This window comes from Columba livia, chromosome 4 (assembly GCF_036013475.1).
Source record: "Columba livia isolate bColLiv1 breed racing homer chromosome 4, bColLiv1.pat.W.v2, whole genome shotgun sequence".
In the NCBI taxonomy this organism is placed as follows: Eukaryota; Metazoa; Chordata; class Aves; order Columbiformes; family Columbidae; genus Columba; species Columba livia.
Genome location: NC_088605.1, coordinates 65,625,122 through 65,646,961, shown reverse-complemented (window position 1 = coordinate 65,646,961; position 21,840 = coordinate 65,625,122). Strand labels below are relative to the sequence as shown.

Genomic DNA, 21,840 nt, shown 5'->3' with positions numbered 1-21,840 from the left:
CCACCAGGAAAAAATACCCTGAAATAACAAAAGGTGCTGGAAAGCTAGAAATGAAATCATCAGATGGCAAGTACAATCTTTTGTCTCTTCCCAAAATTTACATAGACTACTTCCACTACATTGTAAATCATGGCATTGATCTGGAGTAGTGTTTGACTGTGGGGTGCCAAGAAGACCAAGAAAAATGGAATGTATAAACAGGTCACACTTACAATGAAGGACTAGTAGAACAAAACAGAAGTAAAGCAAACAAAGGGCCACACTTTCAGATAATGTATCTGCTGGAATGCAAACTCTGTGCATTCCTGATCACTCCTGTAGGTACTGAAGGTACAAAAGACACGCTTTTGAGGAGAATGGCATACACAGTGTTTCTTTGTGAAACAGAGCCTGCATACATTCCCTTCATAACCACAGGTAAATCTTTGCACCATTGGTGTACACTGAAGTAGTAAGTGTTTTCAATTAGGTCTGTCACTGTTGGCTTGCAGAGTCCAATTTTCTGTCATTTTAAGAGCTACAGGTTGAGTAAATTCCAAGGGAAAATTATGGGATCCCAGTGAAAGATTACGTGTACAACACAAATGAAACAGTGCATGCATCTGACTTAAGATGTTACAAAATATCACCTCTAAAACCAGAGGGATATAATACATAAATGCAAATTATGCAACCTTTAGTAACGAATAATGATGTGACTAGGTATTTTTCTTTCAAAGCTGACAGAAGGAAATAAAATCATCCCTAGTTTCTGCAGGCAGAAGCAAATACCAAGATGAAAAGCAAATTGCTGAACATTGTGTATCAGCTCAGAAATTAATTCTCCATCTTCAGGTTCTCAAGTGATTCATAAAACTGCTCCTTTTTGTTAACTGCCAGGCCCCAAAGAACACTTATAACAAGTACACCTGAAAGGCTTGTTTGCATTCGGTTCTTCTAGTTGTGCTCCCTTAGATACATGCCATAAAATGACCTCAGAGCTTGTTAATGTTTCCTACAGTAGGTGTAATATGCTTGACAACGAAAATCCAACCTTTCTCTAAGCAAAAGTTGTTTAGGTACCTTTTACCAAAATTTACTGACCTATGTTCAAATCTAGCATAAATGTTTCTGCTGAATATAGAATAACAATTTTAAAGCTTGAACAAGAAATAAGCTGAGAAACTATTTTTTTCCCCTGGCTGCAAACTGTAGCATATCTCTTAAACCTATTTGTCTGTTAGATATTCCTTGTCAGCATGCTTTTTGGGATTCACGTCTTTCTTGCTGATTCGGATTTGGACTCAAATGTACAAAACATCATTTCAGTTTGGTTTTCAGCTGTCTTCCACAGATTTTCATGCAGTTACTGGATTTCTCCTTCCCTCTCACGCTAAGCTGAGAATATCTGTCTGTCTCACTATAGCAAGTGATGTTAATGGAAAATGTGAATTCTTTTGCCTGTTATGGTTCTCCAACTTTATGCCCACTTTGTATCTATATAGGCAATGAAATTTGTACCAGTTGCCAGTACTGGGCAGGCACCAGGCATGTATAGAGAGTGATGTGCTGAAGGACCGATGTCTCTGCTGGGGCTGCAAGACTAATGGCCACATATGCAACGCAACCCTACCTCACCATGCAAACAGCTTTGTACCAGTAGTGAACCTGACAACATGCCACAAGATGCCAAGTATAGATGCTAAGTGAACTTACACTAAAAAGAAGCCCTCTGCCGCAGTAAATCACTATTGTAGGTGCCATTTGAAGCCACCAATATGCCTGACTGTAACACAGCCATAGGAATAAGTAAAGTATTCTGTTACTGCTGTGCATGGCCACGTAATATTTGGGAGCTGGCAGGAGCAGGTGGGTAATAAGGCACATGAAATGGTTAGGCAATGGAGGAAAAGGAGATGGGGAATGCACCTGAAAAATAGCTTTTTGAGTTGCACTTTCATCGGGTCTGCCAGAGGTTTTGAAAAAATGCAAAGGAAAAGTCTGTTGCCCTGGGCACAATATTCTAGCAAATTGCTTTTCCAAGGCTGAGGGAATAATGCCTTTCATCATAATTCCTCCTCTCACAGTCCTGTGTAAATTAATTGAAAGCTAACTTCAGCTAACAAAAAAAAAAAAAGAAAGGAAATAAAAAGGTTAAATCCAAGCACTGTCATACTGTCCAAAATCATTGAAGAGATTATAGCAGGTGGTCCCAAGACCCGTGCTTGTCTATTTCCATTCCAAATAATCTCCTTATCGAATGCAGGGAGGAGCAGACACCCTGGAGGGTCCCACAGGAAGAGCAGTGACTGAAAAACAGAGTGACTAACCAGAGAGAGAGAAACCTGCAGTGCAGGCAATACTTAACTTGGGGAAGGCGAAACAAAGTGAAAAAACACTAGAGAAAGATCCTTGTCTCATTTACAGCTTGTATATCTACAGCAGTGCTGCTGGCTTGAGGGCAACGCTCTGCGTTTATGTCATGTTGGTAATACATGGGAGGTAAGAGGTCCTGCAATTCAAATGCATAAGTTACAATGTTCTAATGGCTTGCAGAGAAAAAGGCTAATAAAACAATGTTTTTGTAATAGCACCTATTTTCTTTATCCTTCCTAAATTGCTACAGGAAATGCTTTAATAGAGTAAGAGGATGCATTGCTTGAATTCCAAATGGCACACTAACAACGTAATGATCCCTACCCTCTGCATTGCAGAGGGGACTGTGGTTTGTTTCTCAGTGGTCTGCACCTACAATAGCTTTTTATGACTGTCAGACTTTGACTAAAAGAAAACAGACTGCTGCCTGAAAACAAAATAACTTTAAAGACCGTTCCTGTCATGCATCTGAATATTCCCTTTCACTCATTCTTTTCTGTGCATGAAATATCTTAGGTATATATAGCTAGAAGGGGAAATGTACCTCAAAGGAACTTGCTGTTGCCAGTGTGTATCCTCGCATTCAAGTAAGATCTTTTGAAGCGAAAGCGTTCTCAAAGTTGAGGACTTCTGTGTCAAGCTGCCTACTGGGCATGATGCGCACCTTGGTGCTGATGGTTCTACCTTTTCATAAGCTGTTCTTTAGCAAAGTCAAGTTCTTGCTCTTCAAAGGATGGCCAGTATTTCTTTTTCATCAGGTCTGCTCACCATGGTGCAGCATTGCACCAACGTGACTGAATGGCTTCTCAGGTGGGACCCAGCTTGGTACTGCTTTACCACATTCCACTATGCACCCAGAAGTGGTCCCTAAGTTCCTGGTAACTTCTGCATCTAGGCCTAAAGGTTTCCAGGGCTTCATGTCTGTACCATGCAGTGCAGAATACTTTGGGATAACCTCTTACGAGAGTATACAATCCTCTCTCCTTTGCTTCCATCTGTTCCTCATTGACAGGACATTCTTCTGTCCTGTAAGCATCAGTTTGGTAACAGCTCTGATGCTAGATTTCCCATTCTGGGAGGTCCAGCTGTTAGCCCTGGACATTCCTTAATCCCTTCTCTATTTTAGCAACACAAGAGGATACGGACAAAAGTCAGGCTTGTTGAAACCCATCAGAAAGGTTGACTGGCACCCTGGGTCAGGGTGACAGACCTCAGGATCTGTATTTTCTATCGTGGTAATTATCCATAAAAATGGATATGGAAGAAGAGCTAATCCCAAAACATCCAGCATAGTTTCTGCAAGCTTAAGTGGTTTGTCCTGTTGTAGGCATTGCTTACTGTTGATTTTTCAATGAAGGTGTCTTTGCTTCAGATTTAACGCAGTGTTCTCCAAGTAAAACATTGTTCAACTTGATAGTTATTTGGCTGGTTCGAGTGACAGTTTTGAGATCCTTAAGTGAAATATTCTGAGTTAAAAGAACAGTACTGCAGTTTTATTTCATGAATGAGAAATAATTCTTTCATTTCTTGCACGATGTTGTCAAGACAACACTGTCCTAACTGCACCTATACAGTTTGCCACAGTGTTTTGGAGCACAAAATGTTTTTGAGAACCACAGTGTTTTGGAGTAGTTTTTGTTATGAAATACTTTCAAACCTGAGCAGTCATTTGTATTTTTGTGTATATATATATATATATATATATATATATATATATATATATATATATAAAATCTGTAAGTAAATATTTATTCCTGGCTAGAAATTACTTGGCATTTAAGATCTAGAGCAAAGGCATTTTTTTGTTTATATGACTCAGAATACACAGGCTTTGTGCTAACTTTTCAACAAAAATGCCACAGATGCAGAAGGACTAAGATTCTAGAAGTGTACAAGTCAGCAAATGAAAAGTGATGACTGTCTGCAACTGTGATGCCTCAGAAATATATGATGTTTTCTATTATTCTGTAGAGTGATGACTTTATACCTTCATATACTTACACAGTGTGGCCAACTCTATAATAACTTTTCATTCATCAATTTGGCACTTTTACCATCTCAGCTAGCATTGCACTAATGTATTTTTTATTATAATGTTTAATTTTCTTGACTAAATCCATAAAACAAAGACAAGCATAATTAAAATAACAAGAAGTACATTGGCCTAAATTCAGTTCAAAATTTATGCTGGCTTCTGCTGTATACTTATAGCAGAGAAGCAAGAAGTTTGTTGGTAAATGAGGTGCCAGAAATGCTTGTACTCTCCCCTCTTGTGAAAGGGTCATGTCAGAACAAGACAAGCCTGGAAGGACTTGCTGTGAAGAAGTGGCAGCAGTGGTGGTTGCAGCTTCTTCACACCTTCTCCTTCCTGGAAGCTGGGTAATCCTGTTGATCAGAAGGCTTTTGGTAATAAAAATAAGGTTCCTGTCAATATGAATCTTCCTTAGAAATTCTGAGCAGAGTTTTAAAATTGGATAGGAGGAAACAATTCATAGTGGTATTAATCTAGTCTGAAGACTTTGATTACTTAAGTAATTAAGTGTGGTAAGATTCAGATAAGACTAGCAGGAATATTTGTTTCAGTGTTGTCATTTCCATATTGATTATACCACTGGCCAGAAAACAAGCAAAGAAGAACCAACTTACATGAAGTTTTTGCTGACCGCAGTCAAGGGCCGTAGAGCTTCTTTACATTTCTGGAAGAGCACCCTTTTCCAAATTATTCCTAATATTCTTCTTCCTTCGGCTCAGGTAAATAGAAAGCTTTTCTGTGGCAATAAAGGCTCAATAATCATACTGGAATTAATTTTCACCTATATTTAAAAACCATCCAAGATGTCATCTGCCAGAAATTCTGTGCTAAGGTTGCAAAGCCCAGAACCTAAATGTTAGGAAATATCTTATTTGTAGCTACCAACTGAACCTTAATTCAGGTCCTTTCTGTGTTGAGATATACTCTTTAATTGCATAATCACATACTATTTTTTCTGAAGGACTTCTGTCTCACTTAGGGCACAGGACCTACAAGAGGGCTGAGTAGAGGTTATACAGGCACACATAAATCTGCCACTTCCTAATTTAGCTGTGCTTGACTTTAGAACTGAAATAATTTTGCTTTCAGGGAGATACATATGATTTTTTTTTTTTTTTTTTTTCTTAAATCGTGCTAGAGGAACCTTCTCTAAATGGTGTCCTTTGGTGGGACTTTGGTCATCAGCTTGCAAAGGCTCCTTAAGGAGACACAGTTAAGAAATGGATAATCCAATAAACACAGGCTCCATGCATTTTAAACATGCATAGACTAACACTTCATTTGCTCTCACTTTGGAGTGTCATATGGTGTTTCAAGTGCTAAAAGATTTACTATGGTTTATGGCTCAAATATTTCGAGCTCAATTTGTCATTTAGCACCAAACTCCCCTGTCCTGTAGCACACTCAAAGGCTAAAGGGCATTGAAACATTCTCCTGCTTAACTGCCCATGGATTGGAATAGCTCTTGTGACCTTTCTATTGCTCTTGGGATTTTTTATGAAATTAATTATTAAAATCCAAGGCCTTAGGTCTATCTGTGATGTAATGCTCGACGTTTTCAGAGCAAAACCAGATTCCCTCAGTCACAAAACATTTTATATATTAAACAGTGTCTGCTTGAAAAGAGAGGTCCTTCAGCATAATTTTGCTCTTTTTAATCAACCTTATTACTATTTTGCCCTCCTGCGAAGCATTATTAACTGAGTTCATTTCCATTAAATTTCAAAGTACATCTTAGTCTTCCTAACTGTATGTTACTTTTAAAACACGCAAGTTCTGGCAAGTATGACCTCGGGTGCAAGCACAACTTTATTTTCTAACAACAAGCTATTTAGTTATGAAGCTTTGATTATGGTTCCATAATAAAAGCATTTGGACACTATTACAGTGAATGGGCTGAAACTACAGGCATAATGAGCAGGAAGCAGAAATACAGGTGAGAAGAATTAAGTTTGAGGGGTAGATTGTCATATGCGATCCTGCGAACCTTGAAAATGGCAGAACATCTTACCCAGTCACTGTGAGTCAGCCTGCAGACAGGTAAGTGAAGAGGATGTTACCACAGTGGAAGAACTGGAAAGGAAAACAACAAGGTTGAACAGGGAAGATTTTGGAAAATATCCCAACTTGACTTGCACTGAATGTTGAGTACAACTAGAGACTGGATATCTATATATCTATCCATCCATCCATCCATCCATCACTGCAGGTATTTAAAAGACATGTAGATGTGGCACTTAAGGGACACGATTTCATGGTGGACTTGGTAGTGTTAGATTTACAATTAGACTAGATGATCTTAGAGGTCTTTTCTAACCTAAATGATTCTATGGTTCTATCTATACTAAAGAGTTATTAGAAAGAGTCCTTCAGTCCAAGAGGCTTGTGTTTAATAGGTAGCAAAGTCAGTGGGCTTGTAGTTTGTGAAAAGAGTTTGCTACAGAATTGCATATCAGTGTACCGGAACAATAATTATTGAGTGGCAAATGCATTTTAAGGCCTTTTAATGGCAGTTCCACAACTGATCCTACAAACCAGATCTATTATATTACAATCCAGGTTTTCAAGGTTTCAGCAACTGCTGGTTTTGAGTAGGGATTCAGCTGTGGAACACGAAAAACTTTCAATCCAGATGCACGACTGGGATGTACAATAGATGAGCAATCTGAAAGAATCCTTCAGTTTTCTCTTTCCAGTTTCTCCCCATCTGGGTTTATTAGATTACCCAACAAATATGAACTAATATTCTAGTCTGCAGAGAGTTCTGCTTATGTTTGGAGGAACTAGGGATTGCATAACAGTTTTATGAGATGAGTTTATAGCTGCTTTTTGGAAATGTGTTTTTAAACAGAGGATGTGTTTTATCTTTCTTTAGAACATATTTTCTTGATTTAACTGGTGGGATTTCTTATTTTTGGAATAATTTCAGCACTGCGGATCCAGGGCCCAAATTGTGTTGACCTTAAATATAATCCTGGCGTAGAGAATGTTGAAATAGTGAAGAAAAGTTCCGTTTTGTGTTGAAGACCAAGGTCTGTCAGAAATATTTCAGCTGTTATACTATCCTGGTTAAGAAGGCAAATGAAAGGCTTCTGTGCATTGTATTGACGCGATGTGACTGAATGAATGCAGATGCATCGTGATCAGAAGTTCGCTAAATTTGTGTTTGGAGGGGTGTGAATACAGAAGACAGAGAGCCTGTTTCTGGGAGAAGCCAACCACTGGTTATGGAAAGATCCCAGCAAATCACAGTGAAGTTATGCAACTAATCTTTATGGCTAGGATGTAGTACAAAATAAGATGATTTATCAGTTTATTCGGAGTTTCTGAGCACAACAGATATTAGTGGTTATTACCAGTGTCAGGTCAGGAACAGGGCCCAGGAACTGACTTAAAGGCCCAAACAAAAGTGTTATGTGCATACAATTCATGGCAAACTGTGTGAGGAGCATTTTATATTATGTTAAATATTTGAATTTTCTGTTAGGCTCCTCCTTATTTAGCAGATATAACAGAGAAGCATATGGCCAAACCTAGGTCTAGCAAAGAAGAATGACTACAGTATCTGATAGTATCTAAGACCTTATGCTCCTGTGGGACTGGAGGTAGTTCCCAGGGAAAGCAAAATCTCAAATCTGTTTTTCTGTTAATTTAATTGGACAATGAGGAGGTGAAATCTAACCAGTGGCCTGTTTTCACTCTTGTTTGGAGATTTGGCCATTCATTTTCTTCATTCATTGCATGGGGAACTTAGGCTTTCAGCTCTATGAACTCTACTCCCAACAGAGGAGCACAAAAAAAATTAGTCATTATGCCCCCAAATCTGTAGGTTCCTGGCTCCTTAAATGAATACACACCTTAGCATAGGAATTCTTGAAAGTATAAACATATTATTGTCTCTCAAACTGTTGAGAGACTGATAGTTACTACCGGTCAGAGCCTAAGCTATAAGTCTTACACCCCAAATGGGTTTAAACACAGAATGCCATAGGTGGATCTAGACCATACAGCTGTGTTTTGGGCCACTTAGTCATACCCAGCCTGGGTGGTATGCCTACATGGTCCAAACATTAACCCAAGCACCGACCCCTGCTGCATGAGAATGGGTCTGTGCTTGGGGTAGTTAGCCTCACTGAAGCATTTGGTATGAAAAATCTGTAGCACAACTGTTTTTTTAATTGGACGGATGGGTAAGGGAAGGCAGCATGTTCCCCTGTCCGAATACTGTTATTTGAAATTATTTCTAGTATTTGAAAAAATATTTCACTAATATTCAGATAGTATTAATCAACCTTTTCCATCAATTGTTGAAAAAGGCATAGTACAAATAATGTTTCATTTTTCAAGCTGCTCTGCTTCTTGAAATAAAAACTGATTTAGAGAAATGCTGAGATTTTTGAAAGAGGTCTAAAAACAATGGAGTCCTCCTAAAAAAAGATCTGTGGAATTTGTTCAGTTCCTTTAGGAAACCAGCCTCTGCCTTCAGAGCTTTCTTAACAGTCTATATTTTTCCCACTCAATAGCAAAACAAGGGTAAAGGCTTTCCCAAGGGAAATCTGCTTAAGCCTGTTGCAACGTCTGTGAGGAGTATGGGTGCTGGTGGAGAGTGATACAGGGAGGAACTGTGCTGTCAACAACAGGAAGCTGGTGAAAAATGAGCGGTGCCCCTGGGGAGGTGAATGCAGAGCAGATGGCTATAATTGTGACTCACACTGTGACAACTGACAAGAGAAATTCTGCACTCTTGACACTTTAAAGATACCAAAAATACCAGAGAGCACATTCCATGGCTTCTTGAAGACTTCCATATCAAGGGAGCTGGTAGGGGAAAGCTCCAACTCCTCCTGTTTCCATCACTAAACAGCCCATAAAATTTGCTGTTGATAAGCTTCCAAGCAGCCAAGCATTCTAATACTTAGATAAGTCACTAATGTTAATAAAAACATTGAAGAAAAAAGAAGGAAGCGGTGCAAAGGGGATTCATGTGCAGGGCAGCACCAGTTGTTTTAGATACTGATCCTTTCAATTAAGGGTGGTTCTGGATAAGAAAGGGGAAAGTAACATCCTTGTTTATAAGCACTGATAGATTTATTTATTTATTTATTTATTTAAATCTGGAATGACTGCAAGCATTTTCCTGATGCATTTCACTTATTGCCCAGATACAGAGTTGCAGATTTATATTGTGCTGCTTTAGCGGAGTTACAAAAAGTCAAGACCAGAAACCATTCATAGTTGATTGCCAATTTTTTATTTTGGGATGAATGCCTGGCTTGGATAGGTCTGCAGATGTCAACAGAGCTACCGCAGAAATAAGTTTTATTTGCTTGCTTGTGCAACTGCCTTAGTATCGGTACTATGACACTTCGGTACTTTGTCCCTTGAATGTAGCCTGGTTGTTTCACGTGTACCCTAATAACATAAATCAGGTCCTTTACTTGGAACTCTGTGATCACTAATATCCAGCTGAGACATCATTGTTTTTCTTCTGGTACCATGCAAAAATTTTCCCTGGATATTTGGTGGTGTTGGTGGGGGAGCGGAATTTCATAGTGTTAGAAATATTTCTGGGAGTGTCTCATTCTCACTGGATGCAGATATCTGGTATTTTGGCATTCTCTAGTGCTTTTCAAATTGCTGTTATTTGTGAAAGTTACTTACAATGGAAAAGTGCATCTAGTCCCTTGGAGAGGTAGCTACACTGCACAACTGTTCCTCCTACAGCTGTTAAGCTGCAATTTGAAATTTGTTATGTGTATAAGTGTTCATGCACTGAGGTGATGAGTTTGCTCAGGCAGGTCACAGAGTTCAGCATTTCTAAGTTCAGTCCAGCATTTCTGAGTTGGAGCTATACTTATTATTTTCTTTTAATATTATTTTGCTTTATATCAGTTAGCTGGACTCTGCAATTTTTTTTTTCCTGTGGGGTAAGTCTGTTACGTAGAGATACTTAAGATGAACAAAATAAGTTACATACCGTACCAGAAGTACAGCCATAGTGTGGTGCTCTGCTAAGATTGGCTAATTTGCTCCATTAAGTGCCTCTGCAAATTGCAATACCTGGGGTAGTCATGGCATTTCACACTGTATTGTCTGGAAATCCCACTAAATAGTCTTCCCCTCAGTATCGCTGTGTTACACTCCTGAGGTCACACCAATTGCTACGTCTTTCATCCAGTTCTTTTGTGTCACCCATGCAGCTAGAGATGAGAATAATTTAAATCCTTGTAGAGATTAGAACAAGAATTTTCCTTTGTAACTGCTGTCCCAGACAGACATTGATGTATGATATTTTCTATAATATCAACTGTAATTGCCATTTTTAAGGTTTTGTTACCTCTGTGAAAAAAACAGAGTTTACCACTAATTGTCATGAATCTACCAAAATACTTGTTTTGCTGTACTTTAGAATTTGTAAGTTGTATAACACCTATTTACATTAGGCCACATTTTCTAAAGTCCCGAAACTTTTTGTATCTAATCCACAAAGGGCTATGCAGATACACACATCTTATGAGTCTCCTAAGATACATAAATCCCAGCATCACTCTAAGGTATCACCACTGCCAGGGAAGCCTATTCCAGTGCAAAGCCAAAGAGCAGGACCCAGGAAGCCCCCTACTTTCACCCTTGGCCTGAATTTCAAAGTTTATCTCTTGTGGTGTAATTTTTTCCAGCTGATGGTAGTGGAGGGGAAGAGGAGCATGTACCACGTGGTCTTTGGTTCTTGAATCCTTGGCAGGGATTTTGAGACCACAACTCATCTCTCCTTTGAATTGCTTTTTCTTGGAGAAGTTGTACGATGCAGTGGAATTTCTTTCTTCTTTGTATCTATGTTGGCTAAGGCAAGACAGAGGAGCTTGAAAAAGCTCGCCCTCCTCAAGGAACACTATCTGATTCGTAAGCATTCCTAGAGGTTAAGGCTGGTGACTATCAAGAAAGTAAATACTTCACGCAAGGGTAAGTCCTCTAATAGTGTTTGTGTTGAATAGCTGCCAGATCCCCATGTCAGGATGTCTGCAGTCACGGCTCTGATCTCACCATTCCTTCCTCGGCTGTTGCACAATTGTGTTGCATGTTTGTGGTAGGGGAGAAAGTTGGAGAGCCAGGCTATGAAACCATCTCAGGGAAGGAAGCCATGTTTTATTTTGGTTGCTTGGTTTGGATAAAAGCCTGTAGGAGATTGAATAACATAAAAAAATGCCATAGTGCAGCCCATTCATGGAAACCCAACCTGGTCTTCTATACAGGTATGTGAAATATGAGGTTTAACAGCCAGGGTGGAAAAGGAAATGTCAATGAAAATGTGTTTGCTGGTGTAGTAGAAAACCTGATATGTACATGTGATAACTCATTACTTATTCTACACGTACTCTCCCCTGTAACTGAAGGGTCTGTTTGGCTTAGGCTTGTAGATGCAATGAAGAAACTGTTGGAAAACTGGTTGTGAATCTGCTCATCTGGTGGACCACTTCAAAGATTTTTGTAGCAGACAAGTGAGACAAAGCAGTGACAAATAACAGGCAGTTTGTGACAGAGGAAACCCAAAGACACTGCAGACCGTGAACTTAGCAGTGGGGAGAGAAGGAAAGAATATCATAACTCCTTCCAGAGCAGAATAATTCTGGGGACTCTCAGCATATGTAAGTGTTGGAAGCCACTCTGGTTACAGAAATGTGCAGTTCCTTAAAGAAGACAGCAGTTGACTTAGCCACAGAAACTTTGGTTAAAAGTAATATCCTGATTATTCTCAGTACCATAAATCTTTCTTAGATGATAAATTGTGCATTACTGCTGTCCAGTGAGAACAAGGTAAATTTCACAGAAGTCTAATTTTACTACTGAGAAATAGTAAGAGGTTGAGTTAATCTATGACCATCATGTCATCTCACATAATAAAAAATGGTGAGCTGGTAGCAGTGCTCCAGGAGGATGTCAGTTCCACTTCCTAAACCAGGAAGTGGAAAATTATCCAGAGCAATAAAGAGCTTGTACAAATAATACTGGGGAAATCAGAAGTTAATCTGAACACCAGCTCACTCAATCTAATCAGTATGAATAGCTCCCTGCCAACTGCTCCATTACCTGAAACAGGGGTCAACTGATAAACATCAGTAAGTCCTCTCATAAAACAAAATAAAACAAAATAACCCACAAAAAATCCCCCAAAACCCCCAAACCCAAACAAAAAAACCAAAACACACACACAAAAACAACGCCAAGCCCCTAAATCTCAGAATCTCAAATTCCATCGTTCCTGATAAGCACTAACCAGTTCCTCATTTCTCATTTGCCGTTCGTATCCTGAGCTATGTAGATTTGCTGTTAGAGATAAAGATACGAAAAGGTAAGGTGATATTAATATGCATGCTGGAACCTGTTAGCCTCTTGCAGGTGGCTGTGCCTTACATTGAAAATAGAGATGGTCAGTGAGTCTGCACAGGAACTTGGGATCTGGCCACATGCCATTTGTTTAACAACATTACCCCAGATGAGCATGTTCAGGGAAAGCAGTACAAGTCTTCTGAATGGAGAAACAGATGATTTAAAAAAAAGGGGGAGCAAAAAAGAAATATCAGGAGCAAGAAGGACCTGCTGTATGTCTGTCCTGGCTTCTGGAGCAGGCTGAGAATATCTGCCAGCTGAAGGTAGAAGAAGGGGAAGGGAGCAGCAACCCAAGGCTTTGGAAAAATGGCACCCAACTGCCGTTAAACCCTACAAGTTACACTTTGGTTCCTATACTGTGCTCACAGCTGCTAAATATGTATCAAATTTATAGTAAGATAGTGTTCTTCTGCCCTTCCCTTTTAGCACGGGCAAGATTTTGCTGTCGTAAGAAGTAGACAACACCAATCAAAAATGGCATAAAAATAGTATTCACTGAAAAATGGTTTCTAAATCACTGTTCTGGTGTTTGAGTTGAACATTCATCTTCAGTGATTTATGCAGTATTTTTCCAAGTTTTTGAGAAGGTACAGGAGTTGTCTTTTTTTTTTTTTTTCTTTTCTTGGTAACTGAGAGAAAGAATGTTTGAATCAGCTGCACTATATTGCAGAATTCTTCTTTACAACAGGTTAGAGGCTTCCCAAAGAAAATCCTTGTTTTCCATTCCACAGACTTGGCTTTTCTTCATGTTTTTTAGATTTACAGATAAACTAATAAAAACTAATCAAAGGAAAAATAGAACACAACCAATATAAAATCCCAAACGTGCTCTTGAAGGTCACTGACACAACTATATTTCATTTGAATAAATTTTTAATTTCAGTGTGTAGTAAATAAGCAGATTATTTCCTCAAGCAAACCAAGATTTTCTTAGCTTGTTTTCTTGACTTCAGATTTAGCTAATATTATTATGAACTGTAATTATCTGGAATGATATATCTTTTTTTACACTCAAATTATTATTTGTTACCACTCAACCTTTTAACGAAAAAAATAAAGCCTGTTTGAACAGCCACAGGTGAATTAAATTTAACTCAATTCTATGACTGAGGGTAAAGGTCTGCCACCATTTGTTCTGGAGAAGAGCCACTTGTAGCAGCTTGCATACACTTATATTTGTAGAAAGACTACACTCAAATCAAAAGCAATTCAAAATTTCAGTGGAACCTATTCCTTTTAAGAACTGATATTGTGATTTTTGTCAAAAAGAAAAACAAAGAGAAACCTATAAAATTGATTAATTTAGATCAACAATGAAGTAAAATATTCTATGCATCCTTAAAAAGCGAAACACCTGCTATTGAAGGGGAAAGAATGGTCAAAAAAAAAAAGTGCAGTTAATGTACCACACTAAAATATATTGGGAAATTTTCAAAGCCACAGATGAATTTATCTGCACCACTTCTGAGGAATATAAATGAGCGTTGTTTACTTTGATTTTCTGAAGTTTGAAATTTTCCTCTTTAATATCGGCTTCGGGGGGAAGTCTACTTGAATATATTATAGACATTTGACGTTAACGTGTTACCACGACCTAATATGACTAGGGTAATAAAAGCCACTCATACAGTAATTTTCCACAGACAAACAGTCTACTGTAGAATATTACCACACATTGTCAGCAAGAAGCAAGAATAGCTTTACCTTAAACCTCCACTTTTTATTTCATTACTTTTATTTCAAAATGGTCTTTAAGTGGATCTGGGGTCTGGGGATTTGTCTCTTTTTTTCCTCTGGTCTAACAGAACCTTTACTCCTACTATACTCCCTGTTGTGTTTGTTTATCAAAAACTATACTGGAGAATTAGGAGTTTATAAAAATATAATACTGTGACTTCATGCATTAAATCATTACATAATTAACTAAAAAGTCTTTTAATCACACATATCCCTGCTCCAAATATATACATGCATTCATACACATTGATTGATTCTCTTAAAAAACAGCTTTCAAGAAGCTTTGCAGTTACACAAAAATTTGACAACACTGTAGAATTAAAAATCCATCTAACTTATTAATGGATAACTCTTGCTCATCTCTGGGCCTAATTCATATGTTGTGCTGATCAAATTAATTTAGTTAGATGATATCTATAATCTTATTCTAAAACTTTAGTTTTTTGTAAGGTCTACCGTTTTGTAAGGTCACTGGAAAGACAGTGAAAAGTGTTTATTGAAGTGATTGTGGCTTAATCTAGTATCCATAAGGGAGGTTTTTTTTTTTCCCCAAGTATTCTACTCTTAGTAGACCGTCATCTTCCTTTATATTCAATATTTTAAACTGTTTTGGAAAAGTACCTATGAAGTCAGAAATGCAAACTGCTTCTTTTTGCACTGTTTTGTTCTTATTTTCCATGAGATACCTCTCATGTATTCTTCCTGTACAGTGACTGACGCCATGTAACTTCAAAAGAATAACCATGCTATTTCTTTTGTTCCAGTGACTCACTTTAGTTAGGAACAAACTCTGCTGTGTTAGTTGTTGCTCCTAAGATACCACCGCAACCCCACATAATGCGGGATGTTAATTTGGAATTATAGAAAAACAGAATGATCAAAAATAACCCAAAGCTGATTGAACGAGCTACATGTAGAATCATCCTCAGGTCTGGATTCATCTGTCTGCCTTTTCTACAGATCAAGCTTGCTTGTTTTTTTTTTTTTTTTTTTTTTTTTTGAGACAGTTCTTAACGCTTGAACAAATCCCTTTTTCTTCCCTTCGGTAATGTGGTTAACTGTCTGGAATGTGAGCCACTGGAAATTCTTCCCCACAGAAGAATCTCCATTAAGCTTTCAAACAGAGTTACTTCATCCTCACAGCTGCACGGATAGAAGACTTTCTAGTGCCTAAATACTTACTGTATATGTCATCCTTAAATTTAATTATTTTTTTTTCCCAGCCAGAGCTTTAGGAGCAGGTGCTAGCCTTTTGCTTCCTTTCTGCTTCCTCTGTGGGGAACATGCTGGAAAGAGCCAACTAATTAGAAAATTCTACAGGGAAATTAATTCTGCAAACAGCTGAGGAATGGCATTTCGGTATAATGCTCACTTTGTCTGTCAGCAGAGCACTGGTTGGCTTGAAAAGTGGCAGTTCTCCCAGATGTTACACATGTTGTGATGAGCCCAGAACTGCATCATGCATTGCCCATTTACTAAAAGACGTGGTGCTCTGGAAGAGTAAATACTCTAAAACTAACCTCTTGATCATGCTAAGTTGCTGTCACAAGGCAACAGCATGGTATTTTTATGTATGCTTGAAGTGTAGCAATGAACCAAATAGTTTTTAAGTGAGCTTAGTTCTAAATGTTGTCTTTCCCTTCATGTAGGCCTGAGGGGTGGGGGAGGAGGGTGAAAAGAGATGTACTGGACCACGCAGTGTGAAAGGGCTGGATGGTCAAAGTTAGGCTTTTATATTGTACACATCTGAAAATATATGCAGATCTGTAACATGTCTGAGCAAAACACTCAATTTAAACAGTTGGCTGGTTATGTGCACATGAGAACAGTCAGATCTGCACACACAGGCTTCCCTGTTCAGAGACACTAATGGCTTACAACTGCAAAGACAGTCTGCTCGGAAGGAGCCTGTTGTGAGACGTTTATGGAAAGAGCACTGTCTTGGAGAAGATGATGGCAGCCTACTCATTTCTCAGAGATCTCGCCAGTACTGGTTTTGTCATCCTTAGTACTACTTAGTTGCAGACTAAAACCCCATTCAAGCACTTGCCCTATCTTAAGTGATGTGCCAGGTTCTCATCTCTCTTCTCATGGCAGCCACAGACCTTTGTGACCCTCAAGCCAAGAACAGTGTAAAAACCTCAGGCCTCCTCCCAAACACATTCCTTATCTGTTCCTTCCAAAACCCCAATTTTTTCTTCAGGCTATTCGTAACATGAGGTAACCCTCATTGGCAGACTTCTCACGCACACCATTCTCAGATTGCCTTGCCAGGAGATGGCCCTGGGTTTCTCTCTGGTGTTCAGTTCTGCAGAAAGGTCCCCCAGACTCCAGATGTCTGGGAATTCACCCTGTATTTAACACAGAAAGAGGGACTTGTGAGGGACTACTGAGCAATACAGAACTGCTTTTCTTATCTTTTTGATTCAAACGCAATGTTGAAACTCGCAGTGTTATGAATACCTCTTTGTGTGGCAGCTGGTTCGTTTTTAGATATCTTATTTTCCCTCAGTGAGTCTTGTACTCTTGATCAATTTTTTGTACTCTTTATCTCTGTCACAAGTATCTGAATGCTTTTCCTTCCTCTGTCTCCTATGAACTAATTTGTCACAGCTAACAATATAAAAAGTAGCACATTCATGTAAGTCCCATAGAGATATGTCACTTTCCTGCAGCTGAAGATTTTCCAGTACGTTTTCCTTTTTCTCATGTTTCTCATATTTGTTCTACTGTATCAGGATTCTTGACTATATTTTTTTGGTTGTTTGTTATTATCCCCTCTGCTCCCACCCCCTTTGTTCTGTACTTCACAAATGTACTAGTATTCTATTTTCTATCCTGGTCAAAAGTCTCACCTCTCTTCTTATCAGTCTGTTCTCTCCATCATAATTACATAATTTAATACATTTAATACAGTGTTGGATTGTTCAGTAGTGAACAATCTATATCCTACTACCAGTTCATTGTTACCATGCATAAGTTATTGTAGAATGACTTGATTACGAACTTTTTAAAATAAAAAATCATGCTATGCTCATGCTGAAATGTGATCATCTCCCAGCACTGAACACTGAGCTAACTAAAGGGCTTTGACTTCAAAAAGCTCATTTTCACAGATGAGGATCACTCTTGCAGATGAGAATAATAGTATTCTATTTATTTAAGAAAAAATGAGCCATTTTCTATACTTTCTAAATTTACCTCACCTGATAGCAATTACAATTTTCCTAGTGAGATGCAATTGCTTATGAAACAATTAAAATTAAATCACTGCAACTATTTATACCTTTTCCTTACCTAATTAATAATTTAAAAATGTCTTTGCATGCTTTGATTAATTTCTATAGTTGCATACAAATTAGAAGGACTAAAGGTCTCTATCTCCATCTCCAAAAGAGATGCATGGACTCTCAGTTGTCAGCAACTTGACTCTCAAGTCTCTTTGAGATAGAGTAGCCCTCATGTCTGCATATAGAGGATTTATTTTGCAGTCACATTTTCTGAATTAATTGACTTTTTGTTTTTGAAGTCCTAAATGCATCACTTCTTGGCAGTTTTTAAACATGTGTTGTAATATATCTGATGTCTGTACTTTGGAAATTTGTCACGTGGTCCATGTTTAACATGAAGGTCTGTTTGCATTTAAAACAAGAACACAATTACATTTAAAATTATTATTATCACAGATTCTTCCCAGAATTATATATTTTATCATGGAATACTTACTAATTACAGGAGCACTGTCATCTGAATTGTTTAAAGTGATTGCCAAATAGGAAATGGAAAAAGTGTGCTGTTTATTGCAGGTAAATATCTAGCTAAATAGCTATTATATCCTACCCAGGTAAAAGCTCTCAGTGATTTCATTTTACATTTACTGTCATCCAGATGTTCAAAACACTGACCCAGCTGTCATGGAAATTTCACTTTTTTTTCAACTTCTGATAATGGATTAAATCATAAAAAAGACTCATATTACATCTGTGGAGATTCACTGGGATTTGTGCTAAATCGATTTTTAGATGGGATTTTTTTTTTTCCAAAGTTCAACAAGAGTCAAGATTGTATCTGTGTGTGTTTAGGAGCCAAAAAGCATCAGTAAAGGAGAAAGACATATCTCTGTAGAAGCTGTTGAATAATTGCATGTTTGCGCCATTTGCTTAATGGTACATTTGCTGGTGAATCTTTATGAGTTCTCCTATAGAGTGCAACAACATTAGCGGATGTTTTCATGTGGTAGCCATAGAAAGTCCAAGAGGGATCAAGCTAGAAAGAAGACATGTCCTTGTTTTGGGGACATGGATGTAGGGATGACAAGGAGGTTAGGTGAATGGGGCAGTGAATAAAACCAAACTAAAACAAGACACAAAACACCCCATAAAACCAATCAACTTTTCAGTTAGTTAAAATGTTTAATTATGTTTTGAACAAAATGCTTGTGTCCTTCGGAGTAAAGTGAAATGCTTTGTTTTGTCTTTGTGTATTCAAGAGAATTGAGTTTCCCTTCGGTTTCAATAGGTCTACCCTTTGAAAAATATAAATTCTATTTCAAAATGGTAATGCTGGTTTAAGAAGTCAAAACTCTTATTTGTCTACTTATTTCCACTTCAAAGTAAAGTAATTAATTTACCCTGATTTTGGGAACAAATGTACTCATTGTCATGGACCTGAGTTTGCAAATGGTTTAGTACTTCTCAGACTCTATTATTCAATTAATTTTGTTATCATCAAGAAATTTCATTCATCTTTAGCTATAATACTTTGGTTTGCAAGGTTTTTATTTTGATGGGGCAGTATGTTTCTGTCACACATATTGGAAAAGTTAATAAATACAACCAATTTGATTTATAACTTGTTTTGCTTGGACAAATTTATGAATAGCAATGCAGTATGTGTTTTTAATTAAATTTTTTCTTTCCTCCAAGGATGTCACTATCCAAAACAAATTGAGAGTTTTGTTTAGAAAGTTTATTCACACCTTGTATTATTATGTATACTCTTGAGACAACCTTGCATCTGGGGTAGATATTTGTAAGAATGGTTTCTAAGGTTTAGAATGGAAACTTTAAAACTTTCATGCTGTCCATTAGTTTTAATATGTGCCTTGCCTAATACTGCATTGCAGTATTAATATACTTTATTTTCAATAATAGATACAATTCTGCAAAATTTAAGCCTTTTCTTGATGAATATTTGCAAAAGCTGCAGATAACATTCCTGAATGAATTTCTAGACTGTTCATACTGAACAACATTCATAAACCATTTTATCTACTACACATTTTCCTTTAGCTGCTCTAAAAATGTGTTATTAATTTCTCTAAAGTCCTATAGTTTCATTATTTGTAGGCCTGGCCTGGAAAGGAAGGAAAGACAAGACAGTGGGAGTGAATCAACATTTTATTGTATTGACACTCTTGTATTATTCCAGTGAATCAGTTTTACTTCTCACCTGACTGCAGTGCTGGCCATTGCATCTACTCAGAAGTGAAAGGCTACATCATCTTTGCTGCTGCTTCACGTGACATAGTGCAGATGAGGAAACATGTAGATATTTGTCAGCTTTATTCTCTGACCAAAGGCTATGACTAGTGTGCCACCTTACCCAAAGACCAGGCTTGGTTGGGGGTGGACCTGTGTACGAGACAAGACATGTTAACCTTCTTCTTACAGTGTCTCTTCTCTTCTTCCTCTTGCAGAAATAATGCCTCCCTCAGATATAATGTCTTGGGAGCTCTGGGGACAGGCAGCTTTAGACCTTGGAAATTTTATAGGCCTGCTGATCTGAGCTACTGAGGAGACTTTTGCAAATATACCTTCAGATGACACACACGCAGAGTAAATCCCTTCAGAACCTCACTGGCGTTTTTGAAATAGTGTGAAAAGACACGTGTCAGCGGTACAAAGAAATGAGGTGAAGTCATTGCTCTTTGAGTCAGGTAAGCAAACACCTCTTCTTCCTCACATCAGTTAATGGGATGTGTCTCGTGTTACTAATATCAATGCACATTTGTTAGCCTTCAGAACTCTCCTTAGATAGAAGATTTGGCAGTCATAGCTATTAGATCTTCTAAATGTGAACAAGAGTGGATACCTTATTATTTAACTGTTGTCTAATTGATAATTAGGTTATGCAAACATTCTTTATCCAAATAGAACATAGAAAAGCGAGAGTGTTTCACAGGGTTTTTTACCTTACTTTTAAATTTTTCTTAATTTTAATTAATCATATAATCGCTTCATTGTATTTATCAACAATATCCAGAAAAACAAGAATTTATTTGTGCTGAGGATTAATTTAAGGATGCTATTTAAACATCTTCACACTGTGGCCAGAAAACCATTCTAGTAAACTCATCTAAGGGCCTGCTGTTGCCATAAGGGAAGTGTGTTGGTGTGGCTAAGGGTACCATGTCAGGGCTCCATGTGAGTAAAAAGCAGAGATTTCCAAAAAAGACCGTGATTCTTTTGCCATTGTCACATTTTTATTGTTGGCTCTCACAAAGCAAAGCTGGCCCAGTACTGACGGCTTCTAAAATCACATCCTTAATTCCATCCTTCTTAATTGTCAGCTTGTCTGCCTTCTTTGCAAATGTTGGAAAAACACCCTGAAATCTCTGTCCCTCAGCCCCAGTCTAATAAAAAGAAACAAGCTTTTTTTGTTTGTGTGGTATTTGTTTGGTTGGTTTTTTTTTTGGTGTGGGTTGTTTTTTTTTTGGGGGGGGGAGGGAGGGAGGAGGTTAGGCCGTCTATCAAAAAAAAAGTCGAAATTAGATGAACATCAAATGATTTTTGTCACTTTCAGCAAATCGAAATGTTTTCACAAGTTTGTTCACAAGTTTGTTGTGTAAGCATCCACTTGGTCATTGAGTAAGTGGGTTTCTTTCCAGAAAGGGAGGAAAAAAGATCACCAGTTGATAATATTAATCCTTTCTACTAATTTTTCTTTGCTTATGACTCCCAAGATATTTGGTGTATATGTTGGGCTGTTTGTTAGCTGGGCTGTTGCTGAGGAATTAGAAAAAGCTGCAAGTCTTACATTTTGATTTACATAGTCAATGTTTCAGTGACTGACTGATTACTTCTCATTCTGTTCCATTCATAAGATTACGCCATATACAGTCATGCAGGATTTGTCCAAAGTTGACATCTCCTTTCATTCCTAAAAGCTTTGGTTTGGAATGGAATGAAGTCAAATACAGGAAGGAAATTATTATGGAAACTCTAAGAATTTGAGAACTCAGCTATCACCAGACACAACAAAACATTTCCTCCTTTTATTGGAAGGCATGTAATTACTGATCAGACAAAAATTGCCAAGAAATATTTCAA

The 21,840-nt window shown here is 37.8% G+C and overlaps 1 long non-coding RNA gene across 1 annotated transcript in view; it reads left to right on the top strand.

Moving 5' to 3' along the window:
* LOC110355975 (uncharacterized) overlaps positions 1-21,206 on the top strand; it is a 171,629-nt gene extending 150,423 nt beyond the window's left edge. Inside the window, exon 3 of the long non-coding RNA XR_010472628.1 lies at positions 20,208-21,206. This is a non-coding gene — a long non-coding RNA (uncharacterized LOC110355975). The remainder of the gene's footprint in view (positions 1-20,207) is intronic.
* The last annotated feature ends 634 nt before the right edge of the window (positions 21,207-21,840 follow it).